The 14,049-nt window shown below is 38.0% G+C and overlaps 1 pseudogene; it reads left to right on the top strand.

The window, feature by feature from the left end:
- The first annotated feature begins 9,220 nt into the window (after positions 1–9,220).
- Positions 9,221–9,319, top strand: LOC132315451 (small nucleolar RNA R71; annotated as a pseudogene).
- The last annotated feature ends 4,730 nt before the right edge of the window (positions 9,320–14,049 follow it).

The raw sequence follows: 14,049 nt of genomic DNA, 5'->3' as shown, positions 1-14,049 counted from the left end.
TCTCAGAATGCATAATATACATTAATATGCTAAGGACTTGAACAATATGGAATGTTAATTAACTTACATGTTGTGAATGAATGATTTAGTTGCTTAATATTATTCTAGCAATTTCATTGTATATTTATGTGATTTTAATCATGTATTAGCATATAATATAATTATATATTTATCGGATTTGTATTATAATTACTTCTAGATTATTTGAAGTATAAATATATATATTGCATGAATTATGGGTTTTATGTATTATGCACCATTAAAATAATATGAAGGTATTTTAGGGATGGATTAACGGAAAAGTTAAGTCCTACCTATTTATTTATGGATTGTATGGTTTAATGCACCGGTATGGGACAGTGGCATTCTAGGGATGGATTAACCAAAAGAGTTAAGTCCTACCTATATATTTATAAGGGAACGGATTAACCATAGAGTTAAGTCCTACTTATTCGTGTCAGGTCAACGGAATAGTTGGATGGCATGCCATTGAAATAATATGGTTGGATAGTTTACTTTTATACTTGGATATAATAAATTTTATATATGTATAGATATGTGCCACGATATGAGCTTGAGTCTCAGGATCAGTGGATAGGATGGAGGCATATATTGCCGATTGAGACGGGTAGCTGGATTTATGAATGTGTGGGCCCTGGTAGGAGGAGGACTCGTGAGCACCTTTGGGTGCGTTTTGAATGAGATACCCACTATCCGGATGAGACTGTTTTGGTCCAGTGAGAGTCTCTAGTGTGTACTTATATTTATCAATTATATAAATATATATGGAATCAACTAATTAGAGATATACAAATATTAAGGTATGTAGACTACAAGGTAAGGCGTATTATAATATAGAATGTTCAGATCGAAGACAAGAATGATAGTGGCAATAGCCATCATTACTTCTAAAGTATCTGGTATGTTCGTTATTAGGTGTGATCAATAGAGATCATTAGTGTTGTGCAGTCACTTTCCATATTAATGTGGCGGAGGGGAGATATTTCTGCAAATAATATTGTGGGAATATCCATGTTGTGAGGGAAGTTTATTTCCATTGGGGTCGTCACTAGTTAGATGACAAGGTGGTCTATTCGTTGTAGCAAGTACATGCAGCAAAAAAAAAAAAAAAAAAAAAGAGTCCTAGATAATATAGACACTTGGGTCTTTACTCAAATTGTATCCCATAGGGGAAGCAATGTTGATTAGAAAGGAAAAGAGATTATCACATCACTATGTAATGAGTTATGTTTTAAATTGTTAGGCAATAGCCTATAGTTGGCAAGGATATAACTATGTATTTTGCACCATCTGTGTAAAGGAGTTTTTATGTATTTTACTGCAAGAAAATACAGTAATAGGGATAATTCCAGTGCATGTCAGTTGGTGAGGTCACGTTGCACATACATGCAATAAGTATGGATTAGTTTAGCATAGTCTTGATAAATTACAAGATATGTCTGCTAAGTATGAGTGGGTGTGGATGGATAAATTTCACACGAATAAAGGAAGAATGAAAATTTGGATTAAATAACTAGAGTTTCATGTCATGGGTTCGTGAATTCCGAGGACGGAATTCCTTTTATTAGGGGGGAAGAATGTAATACCCCGATAATTTAAAGGATTTATTAATTGGGATTAATGAATTTTATTTTATTTTTAAATGATTTATTTTGCAGGTTATTAGAAGTTCCAGTCTCGAGGTTGAGGATCCGCAGATGGGAGACTGTCATTCATCTACTCATCTTGTTTACCTTTAATTAGTATAGTTAATTATTGTTAAATGTTTTGTATAAACTGGTGGTTTATAAGATTTTGGTTTAGGGGTCCTTAACTTATGGGATTCCCGAGTTGTATAATATTTTCAGAATTTGAAACTCATGGAAATATTTTTGTAAAAGAGATTTAATTTTATTAATAGAATTCCATTCAGCGATTTAATCATTTTTTTTTTATTCCTCTTGTATTCTGTGTTCGTTTAAGTACTATATTGTTTTGATATTCTCGCATTTTCGGGTGTGGGCCTGGCCAGCCTACACGTGGAAATGTGGGGGTATCACACTTAGCATATGTAACATGCCTTTTAAACCCCTAGGTTACCCTTAGTGGACGAGTGAAGTCTCGTGAGAGTTTTCAGAAATGGTACCAATAAACATTAAGCTCATTGTCACAAAAGAGGCACCAATATTGCAAACAAGCATTGGGAGAAAATTACCTTAAGTATGTAATTTTTCAAACATTTCTAAGCAATCTCCCAAAGTCTCAACATCAAGTAAGCAAATATGGTCCTCCACACATCAAGAAAATGATCATGCAAATCAAAACAACTCGAGAATCCTTTTTGAGTGGACCGGCATCAAATATGTTGCTATCTTAGCCAACTAAAGAAATGTTATCTTACCCTCAAACTCGCACACAAATCTAGTACCGATCATCAAGACAAAAAGTGGACCTTTTATTAAAGATTTATTGTTCTAGGTGCACTTATTCTTTTCACTCGATTTTTTTTTTTTTTTTTCCATAGGATTAAAGATGGAAGCATGGTGCAATGTGTTGATCTATTAAGCTTTCGAGCGATTCATGAAGTCGAGCGTTAGGTCAAGGACTCCCAAACCAGACGGCTTTAGGGCATTAGGCGTTCAAACACCCCTACGGACTTACAAACTCAAATCAACTAGGCTACAAATCAAGACAACCTCCACTTAATCATTTCCCACTTCTCACCTTTTGGGAGAAGTCCTCACTTTTTTTATTTATTTATTGCTTTTGCAACTTTTTCTCTCTAATTTTTTTTTTTTTTTTTTGTTGAATAAACAATTATTAACCTAGAGTTTGGGCCCTCCACCTTTCAGCGCGAGAAGTTTAGTGCTTGATGAGGCTAGAATCCCGGCTACTTAGTGAAAAGGGGTTGTTATCAACCTTTATCAAGAATGAAAGCTTTCAATGCACTGCTAGCTCAATTAGGATATAACCAATTTAATAGTCAACAAAGCATGTACCCCACAAGTGAATGCTAGTGTGCGCCAGTGCTAGTGTAGAATTCTAAAGCGAATCTCAAAGCAATCACAAAATCAGGATGATGTGGACCACAAGTGCAAGCATGATATCAATCTTTCAAAAAATTTACCCTTAAATGGCATCCATAAGGCATACAAGGAGTATTGGACTCTCAAGTCAAGCAATTTTTAAATTTTAAGTAATATAGTCCTCAAAAGATCAAAATCACAGCTAGATATGGACCAATAATAGAAAATCTCTCAAATACACAAGTCATGCTCAAATTTTGAATTTAAAAACAAACACTGTAAAGTACACCATTTACCCCTAAACTTAAACGGCACAATGTCCTCAATGTACAAAGAGAACAAAAGAAAAGAGTATACCGGTGCAATTAAGGCATAGAATGATCGGGACTGAAGTATCCAAATTGGGTGGCATGGCCCCCCTGGGATTAACTGTGGTCCTAAAATTTGGCACTCGGATAAACTCATCAGATAACAAAAAGGGATAATCAGTGGACAATGGACATGCGAGTGTAAATGAAATAAAACAGTGAGAGAGGTATAAGGGTGGTCCTAAAAATCGGGTAGCATTCTCTCTCACTGTAGTCACTGTGATGCACTTAATGGAGTCAAACAGACAGATATAAGAATATAACACATGACATCCATAACAAAAGTATATATAAAGAAAATAAAGTACTTGATACTTCAAAAAATCAAAGCCGACAGACCGACTGCAAATAATATACAGTGACAAAAATGAAGTACAGATCACAGAGGTGTAATATGAAAAGATAGAAGAAACTGAGAATCTCAGGTGGAGGAGGCAGGTTGGGTAGGGTGAGCTCCGTGAATATCGCGAGATAAATCTCAGAGTGCAGTCATGACATCCTTGTGAAATGTAGCAAAATCAGCTCGGTGGGCTATAGCATCGGTTCGAATGGCAGCAGTATCAGCTTTGATAGCAACTACTGCATCCTCAAGAGCCTGAAGACGTTCTCCAAAGCCGGGGGTCTAACTAGGAGCCTTAGGTATGGATGAATCAGAAGAAAGATCCCGAGTCTGCTCCTCCTCATGTACTGGCGACGTGGCTGGAGAGTGCTGCCCTGGGTCATCTGCAGGTTGCTCCAAATCGATGTCTATGTGCTTGGCAGCTGGACCTACTGGTACATCGTCTACTGTAGGATCTGCTACTACTGCTTGAGCTGCTACCTCTGCCTCCTCAACCTCGAGCTCCTCTGCAGCCACTACTGCGTGGTCCTTCTTTAAGAAGTGATAGGAACCTCTCTCAGGGTGCCCCCGGGGATGGAAAGGATAGCGCTGGACGATCAATATCTGGGTGATGAGGTGGCCAAAAGGGAGAGACTTAGCCTTTCCAGGCTTCTCCTTACTGATATTCTCGTCAAAGAGCTTCCTCATCACACTCCAGATGAGCGCGGGGATAGATACCCAGTGGCCTGTATAAAATATGTAGAGGGCTGTCAGATAGTCTCCTCGCTGCTGTATCTTGTGCCCGGCCATGTATGTGTTCCGAAAAAGAACGGAATCAAAGAACCATAGGTCATCTGGAAGAAAGGTGCGGGTGGTGGAAGTCTTGCCATCAACATGGTGACCTAAAAGAAATACTACCATGTTGGCATAAGAAGGCCTGTATAGCCTCAGATATAGCTCTTATAGCTCCATAGGGCATCTGTGTGGATGATGGCATGAGCGGGCTAGCGAGTCCACAGCAATCATGATCTGATGGCCATCTATGGTAGTGACCAGCTCTGCCGTGGTACGCGAGGACGGTCGGAGGTTTTGGAAGAACATCCATACCAGCCGCGGGTAGACTGGCTCTGTAACTAGGGCAAGAATAGCTACAACGTCCCTCTGGATAATGTCATGGTAGGCTGATCGGGTCAGCATCGATCTAGAAAAGAAATCTATGTCGAACACCGACTCATGTTCTACTGCCACATGCGCATATCTAGGTGCGGGCCTATCACGCTCCTGAGCTGGTGGAGCTGGCTGGTGTGGTGGAGATGGTACTGGTGAATGCTCAGCTCCAGCATGTGATGGAGATGGTGATGGTGTAAATGCAGGCTGAGCTGCAAAAGTGGATGGAATATGATCATCCTCAGCCTCATGAGCAGGTGACTGAGGTGGAGTAGGCTGTACTGGCTCCTCCTGTACATGAGAGGGCTCTGCTGGCTCCTCTATCCTCGGTCGGATATGTCTCTGAGGCCCATGTTGCCTCTTGGCAACAGTCTTGCGCTTAGTCATGGCCTGAAAAATAATTTAAAAACTTGCAAAGGGAGTTAGTGCCAGAATAAGGAATTTAAAAACACAAAATAGAAACATGCATGTCAAATAAGATAGATAAAATATATATGACATGAATCTATGCAAGTGACAGGATATGAAGCATGTTAAACAATGTAAGTATGAAATGCATCCAATGTGGAATATCACAGGCATTGGGCATATATGAGATAGCATGAACAAAATATATGATGAATGAAGTGTGTGTATGAGATCTGTGAAGTTTGATCGATCCTAAAAAGGTTTGAGATCGATCTCAAAACTTCAATCGTTCTGAGATATGAGTTTGATCGATCTCTCAAGATCGATCAGAGATATAAGTTCGGTCGATCGAACTGTGCGAAGGTGAGAACTAAAAGGTCACAGATCTTTGACTTTGGAAGCATGGGGACCACACGAACAAGGTCGTGGGCCCATCAACATAAAAATTCAATCAATTTTAGCCACTTTACAAAGCCCATACTCCCATAATCAATTCAAAACTCAAAAATATATAACCATATATATATATATATACACATATATACAAACATGCTTCAAGCTTATCAATGGTGGATATCATCATCAAAATATCATGGATTCAACATTTAAAACATGTATTGAACAAATGGAGGCTTGAAATCACGAAATATGGCTCGGATCCAACCTCTAATTGCGAGAGAAGATAAGAGGAAGATGGTGATGCAAATCTGAGAGGAGAGAGAGAGAGAATCAAAGTTGGGATCTCGCCGGAGGTTCGCCGGAGAAGATGATGATGATGGGGCACAGTGGTGACGGGAAGGATGAGGGACAAGGGTTTGGAGGGTTGGATCGATCTAATGAATCAATCTTGAGACCCTCCAAGTCTATTTTTAAAAACTTTTCCCAATTAGTTCGATCGATCGAATTTTGATGATCTCTCTTCAAAGTATTTTTAGGATTTTTGAAATTTTTTTGAAAAATTAAAAACTAAAATTAAAAATTAAAATTGAAAATTAGAAAATATTTTTGGATTTTTTGAAAAATAAAATAAAACAAAAATATTTTTGGATTTTTAAAAATTGAAAAGTCAAATAAAGTCAAACAAGGGTCAAAATAGAGAAGTGAAGAACTGAGATCGATCTGAACAAAATTTTTGATCGATCAGACAGAAAGCAAAAATATGCAGGTTTTTGGTTCAAAAATTTGGTTAAGTGTTGGAACTTGCAGATCAATTGAACTTTGAAGTTGGATCGATCACAAAAACTTCAGATAGATCTTGAAATGTTTTCGATCGATAAGACAGAGAGCTGAAATATGCAGGTTGATGCAGGCTTAAAATTTTCTAAGTGTTGAATCTCAAGATGGATCGAACTTTGAAGTTAGATTGATCTAAGGTCTTCTGATCGATCTGAGAATAAGTTCGAACGATGGGACAGAGTGGTGACTTGGATGCAGGTGGAAAATTTTTCTAAATGTTGGATGCAGGTGGAAGTTCGATCGATCGAACTCTCATTTGAGATCGATCGAACTTATGCAGAATGCTCAGGCACAACAAAATTTCATGCAATCCTAATCACAGTTCCTAGCTATGCATATGAACCAAAAGCAAGTATCTAAACTTCGCAAGAAATGAAATTTAAGATAGAAATGAGGGAGGAATAGGGTTTTGAAACCCTACGAAATGTCGTGCTAGTCTTTAACGTCTCTAGCAAGATATTAGGCTCTTTTAGCCTGGATCAAAGATCTTGTAATGCATCCCCTCCTTGTTGGGGTGATAGATGCTTTGAATTCCACCCAACAAATGGTTCTTTGAAGAACTTGTTGGATTAAGCTCAAAAGAAACTTTTGATCCCTTGTCAATGCAATCGCAACCTTGGGCTTTTATGCCCTTTTAAAGCAAGAATTTGAAACAAGACTTTGAGAATGCAAGGTTGTAGATGATCCCTTTGAAGTTTTGGTCTTACACAAAAGCTCATTTCCTTGACATTGAAGAATCATGCATTTGTCTACAATATTAACCTCTCCTTCATATTTGTCAAATGAATTGGGTGTGGGATTAAAGATATTCAACTTCACCTTCATGTGGCCAAATGAGATCTTCATTATCCCCGTCCTACAATTGATGTTGGCATTAGCGGTTGCCAAGAAAGGACGGCCAAGGATAACGGGAATTTGGCTTTTAGGATTGGGGACCGGTTCCGTGTCAATGATAACGAAATCAATGGGGAAGAAGATTTTGTCAATCTTTATCAAAACATCCTCAATTATACCCCTAGGCTTCTTAATGGATCGGTGGGCAAGTTGTAAAACTACCGACGTCGGTTTCAATTCACCCAAGCCCAATTTGACATAAACCAAGTATAGAAGAAGGTAAACACTTGCTCCTAAGTCAAGAAGCGCCCGATTAATGATATGATCACCAATGATGCATGAAGTAGTAGGTGAACCTCCTTGAACTTTGGAAAAGTGTTATGTTGCAAAATTGAGCTTACTTGCTCGGTCAAAACCACTTTTCTTGGTGCTTGACTCTTGTTCTTTCACTTTTGGGTGCACAAGTCTTTCAACAATTTGGCATAAGCCGAAATTTGCTTGATTGCATCCAAAAGTGGAAGATTGACTTTCACTTGCCTAAACATTTCCATGATTTCATTGGTTTTTGCCTTTTGCATGTCTTTTGAAATGAATCCTTTTAAGGCATCCAGAAATGGTACTTTTGGTTTAAAACTCTTTTCAAAAATTTTCTTTAAAGTCTCTTCAACACAAGAAGTTTTTAAATCACTTCGTTTCAAATCATTTTTCAACAAAATATATTCAAACTCATTTTTCGGCAAATCTTTCTTCAAATCATTTTCAAAATCACTCTTCAAATCATATTTTGAAGTTTTCTCATTCACAAGATCATGTCTATGCAATAAAGGAGGAATGGGATGTAAAACGGGATGGATGACAACTTGAGGTTGCACCGGTTCACTCTCTTCATTGGACATTTCAACTTGATTGTCCACAATCGTACCACTCCGCAAGGTACTCACCGCATTAACATATTCAATGGTGTGGCCTTCCGAAGAGGAATGGGTTTCCACAACACATTGTTGCTTAGGTGGGGCATTCATAGACATCTTTCCCTTCTCTCTAGCATTAAGAGTGCTTGCTATTTGCCCTACTTAGGTTTTTAGCTTCGCAATAGATTGAGAGTGAGAATGAAGCAATTGTGTGTTTGCCTCTAAAGTGCCCAAAGCATTCAAAACTTTTTCTTCAAAGGCGGGACTTCTAGTATTTCCTTGGGAATAAGATTGGTTGGGAAAATGAGAGTTAGCAAATTGATTCCCTTGTGATTGATAAGGTCTACAACCTTGGTATCCTTGGTTTTGAAGTGGAAGTGGAATGTACTTCCCTTGAAAACCACCTTGGGAAGGGTTTGAGCCCTCTCCTTAGTTTTTCCAAGAAAAATTCGGATGATTTCTCCAACTTGGATTATAATGAGTACCATAAGGATTGTTCCCTTAGTTCACAAAAGCTGCATTAACTTGTTCATTAGGTTCATTTTGCACTTGTCCGTGAGGACAATGAGAAGTAGAATGAAGAACACTAGAACAAGTCATATATGTTTCATTTGATGCACGATGAGAATAGTTAGGGAAGGAAATACTTGGTTCGCCGAGTTTTGGTTAATCAAAAATTAATCAAACCTTTGAGATAAAGACTTCATTTCGACGGCTATTTCATTTGAATGGTCGACTTGATGTAAGCCAACAATCTTCCTACCTTATGAATTTCTACCATTCTTAGATGATAATGTTCTATGCAAAGAATTTTCATTCATGCTCTCATAAAGATGCCACACATCATTCTCATGCCTATCAATGTATGAGCCACCCATGGAAGCATCAACCATGCCTTTGTAATTGTCCGATAAGCTCTCAAAGCAATATTGAACTAATTGCCATTTGGGCATGTCATGATGTGGACACTTCCTAAGCAATTCATTAAAGCGTTCCCATACCTCATGAAACGTTTCTCCATCCCCATGTGAAAATTCCCGAATTGAGGTTCTCATGGCATTGGTCTTTGAAACCGGATAGTACTTCTTCAAGAACTCTTGTTGCATTTCTGCCCAAGAAGTGATTGAAAAAGGCCTAAGATTGTTAAACCAATACTTTGCCTTGTCTTTTAAGGTAAATGGAAAAATTTTGAGTCTTAAAACCTCTTCCGGCATATCCGTATATTTTACGGTGGAACATACTTCTAGAAACTCATCCAAATTCTTGTAAGGCTCTTCACTTAGAAGTCCATGATAGTTAGGAAGCATTTGAATGGTTTGTGGCTTAATTTCATAGTGATGTGCTCTAAATGGTGGCAATTGAATGCATGTGGGTGCATTGTATTCATTAGGCACATAGTGATCTCTTAAAGCAAGTGGAGGATTAGCAATTTGAGGTGCAACATAGGCACCTTGATTTTGATTTCTTTGAATGATGGGAGGTTGTAGAGCATACATTGGCCTTGGCATTCCAAATGGAATTTGGCCTTGCTGTTGTTGTTGGTGAATGAATGGTCTAGGCATGTCTAATGGTGCTTGAATGTTCTCAAGGTGCAATTTGGATGAAGGATACCTTGTTGGTCTATGTGACCAAGGTCCTCTACATGCTCTTCATTATGGCCTTCCATTGATGTAATGGATCGGGTAGAACTAGAACTTCCTCTTCCCCTAGGATTTCTAACTACGGATTCAAGATGCTAATCAAGAGGGACAAGAGTTGGTCTTAGTAATCTACGACCATGCATGCACGATGTAAAAACACATAAACACATTGAATGAACAAACATTTCAACTTTACAACAATTCAATGAAACTTCCTCCACAAACACTTAACCCATACTCTTATGCTTTAACAACAATGATACAAAGAACAATTAAGATTGCCTCCACGCGGGCTCATGATTTATCTAAGAAATTAAAAACAAGCCTCCACGCGGGCTGATGATTTAACTAAGGGATTGAGTAAGAAAAAGTTCACAAAGGTCTTATAACACTTCAACTCCAAATTTATAACTTAGCTTAGCAATTTTTTAATTTTTTTTTGCATTTTTCCTTACTTGCTTAGCTCCTTTGCTTGAATGCTCCTTTGTTTGCCTCCTAACTCAATGCTCCTTGTCAAAGATGAACAAACACAATAAGTAACAAAAAGAAAAATAGAAACAAAGTAAAGATACGATCAAAAGAGTACTAATTCCTAATCAATTCCACAAATACGACATTGCCTAATCCCCGGCAACGGCGTGAAAAACTGATGGGGTCCTTGTCGTCCTACCACACATCAAGCTTAGAGAGAGTGCACTAAAGCGAGGGCCAAGTTTTACATTTATAGAAGCTACTACTACCTTCATTAAAAATATAGTTAGGGTGAGTAGGGATCGTCCCAAGGGATTAGAGTCGAATTTGGTTGTAGAATCGCTATTAGGGTTAGTAGGTCGAGTGATCAAACAAATAGTTGATTAGTTGATTAAACTAGAGAGCAAATTAAACTAAATAATTAAATGCAATAAAGAGTAAGTAAGAGAGAGAGATCTTGGAGTTTAGAAGTCACCACCAAACAATGCTTTTTTACACCCTTAATAAGTGACTAATGAGGGAAATGTGTGTTGCAATATTGATGTGTGTGTGTGTTTGGTTGATTCAATTAGCAAGGGTAAATAATTAAGCATACATTGTCTAATCAACATGTGAAAAGCACAATATATCTAGCAATTAAGTATATATTGTCTAAATAGCATGTGAAAAGCACAATATATCTAACAAGTCATTAATCCTTTCATTAAGCTCACAAGCTAAATACACCACAAGGTTAGAGACATATGCTACTTGCATTCAAAACTATGGAATATCAAACAACAAGCATGGATTGTCCTCCCATCTAACAACTATGCTACCACTACACTACAATTAAGCTAATGACATGAAATTAAACTAATTAAGCTAAGGGAGAGGCACAATCCATCAAGAAATGAGCATGAACCATCTAGAAAATTACAAGAGCATTCCTTTAAGCACTATATTTTGACAATCTCTAGATCTATAGTATTGATACACATAGATATGCATCAATAACAAAAGAAATAGAGACAAACACATGAATATCTATTCTAGCATACATAGACATATGGATAAAATGAAATGATCAATTGGAAGCATTAAACCACATAAATCATTGAATAAACAAGATCTATATATATATAAGTGCCAAAACATATATTACAACACTAATCCCTCAATAATACACAAAATCAAGAAGTAAAAAGTATGCTTGGGGCTAACTCTAGCCCCAAAAGGATGTTTAGCCACTCATGGTAGTGCTTCTCCAACCCTCAAGGGCTAACTCCATGGTAGAGATTTGCTCCTTGGTTGATGAAGAGTCTCCAATGGTGTCTCTAGCCTCCTCCTCCTCCAAGCTTGCTTTCCAAGAGTTCTTACAAGGTATGAAATGATATGATATGGTATGAGGTGCTCCCATATAAAAAGTAATCCTTATCCTTATATAAGTAGGTCAAAATGACACAAAATGAGCTGGGGTCATGCACAAAATATTCCCCAATGATTGGATAAAGGACAACTTTTGGTGAGCTGGAGATTTGACTTTTTCACACTGGAGGAAGTTCGATCGATCGAACCTTGGACTTGGATCGATCGAATATGGCTGAGATCTATCGAACTTAGGCTGGATCAATCTTCAATGGCAGCGCTTTTTGGATAAAGACAAATCTGAGATATTTTGAAGATACTTTTGGGAAAATGACAAAAGTGGTTGGTAGGGTGGTACAACTAGATAAGATCAATCATTTAGAGAAGGACAAAGCAGTTCGATCTATCGAAGAATGGTATTGGATCAATCAAACTTTTGAGATCTCTAAAAATGTCATCATGGCTCTGATCCATCTTGAAGTGCTGAGATCGATCATGTTGGATCGATCGGGCTTTGATCTAAGATCGATCGAAGATGTTGATTTCCACCTTTTTCTTCCTTTTACTTCTACTTGTTTTCTTTCTTTGATTTATCCCAGAATTGCTTCATTTATGCTCTTATTTGGCTGAGTTAGCTTATTTTCGGGATAAGTCCCTGAAAATGGAAATAATATGAAATCAATCAAAAACGGTAAAGTAAGTTAGATAAAGGTACTAGAATGTCTAAGCTTAAGGGGTTTAAATACGCACTTTTCAGCGCTCATCACATGCCTACCTCACAAGAGGATTGTCCCTCTTGAATCCAATGAAAGCAAAGAAATTTCAAGTTTTCCTTCTAGGGTTATGAAAAGAAGGATGAGGCAAGGCTTTTGTATTCGAAGCTTAAGGATCTAAGGTAAGTGGAAGGGCACCAAAATGGAGCTTTAAACCTTGAATCAAGCTTTGCTCCAATGGTGGTCAAGTTAGGGTTTGAGAGGAAAAGATGAAAAATGAATAAAATGAAATCAAACCCTAAGTTAAAGGTGGTGGGATTCTCCACTCACTAGGTGCTCTTGCACTACCTCTCTCACACACACTTGTAAGATTTAATCTTGTGCTTACACGTGTCAAGAATCTAAAGCTCCTTCCTACACTAAATCCCTAGCCTACACTTGTCATGAATCTAAGCCAACATGTGTTTCACTCCTAAGCCAACAAATAGGGGAATCTCCACCCTCCATGTGTCATCAAACTAAGTCCCCAAGTGATTTCACTACAATGCCAACAAGTGGCTCCATGAGGATGTGACACTTGTCAAATTTTTCAATAATTGCAAAAAGGTTCTTTTTAAAAATATCTTTCAAAATAAATTACAAATTGGTCCCTAAGACGAAAAATAATTAATTTATTTAATTACGCAAAAACCCCTCAAGTTTAGAGTAATTACCAAAAGTGATGCATTTATGCCCTTTACAAGAAAAGTAAACATTTAACATGTTTTTCTACAAAAGCGAAAATGTAGATATCATGGAAATGAAATATCATGGATGTATGCAATGCCAGAATCAAATCCGAGTGCAAAAAGTGAGGTTATGCAAAAAAAAATGAAAAACGACTAAAGGACGAAATAGGGAAAAGATGAAAAAAGAAAATTACCAAAAAAAAAGAAAGGAAGTAAAATGACCGGGTCATTACAACCTACCCTCCTTAAAGGGATTTCGTCCCCGAAATCGAATCATACCTGAAAGAGAGAACAAATAGGGGTACCGAAAGTGAACCTCCTGTTCAAGCTCCCAGGTAGCCTCCTCAATGCCATGGTGTCTCCACAAGACCTTAACCAATGGAATGGTCTTGGTCCGCAAAACCTACTCCCATGAATCAAGAATCTGGACCGGACCTTCCTCGTAGGTCACGTCCTCCTCAACAACCACATCCTTCCACCGTAGAACATGCAATGGGTCTAGCTCGTATTTCCTCAACATAAAGACATGAAAGACATCGTGAACCCTATCCAAGTTTGGCGGTAACACCAAACGATAAGCAACGTCACCGACGTGCTCCAAAATCTCAAATGGTCCAATGAATCTAGGAGACAACTTGCCAGTCTGTCGAAATCTCAGAAGCCCTTTACGCGGAGAAATCTTAAGAAAGACATGGTCCCCTACCTTAAAAGACAAGGATCATCTCCTCCTGTCAACGTAACTCTTTTGTCTGCTCTGTAAGGTTGCCAATCGTTACCGAATCAACTTAATTTTCTCTATAGTCTCAATAACAATGTCAGGACCCAAGGCAATGGTATCACCGACCTCAGTCTAATAAACTGGAGATCTGCAAAGTCTGCCA

The sequence above is a fragment of the Cornus florida genome, unplaced genomic scaffold (assembly GCF_030987335.1).
Source record: "Cornus florida cultivar Cherokee Brave unplaced genomic scaffold, ASM3098733v1 CherokeeBrave_3.0.0_Hap2_Chr06, whole genome shotgun sequence".
Lineage (NCBI taxonomy): Eukaryota > Viridiplantae > Streptophyta > Magnoliopsida > Cornales > Cornaceae > Cornus > Cornus florida.
This window is presented reverse-complemented; position numbering and strand designations above follow the sequence as displayed.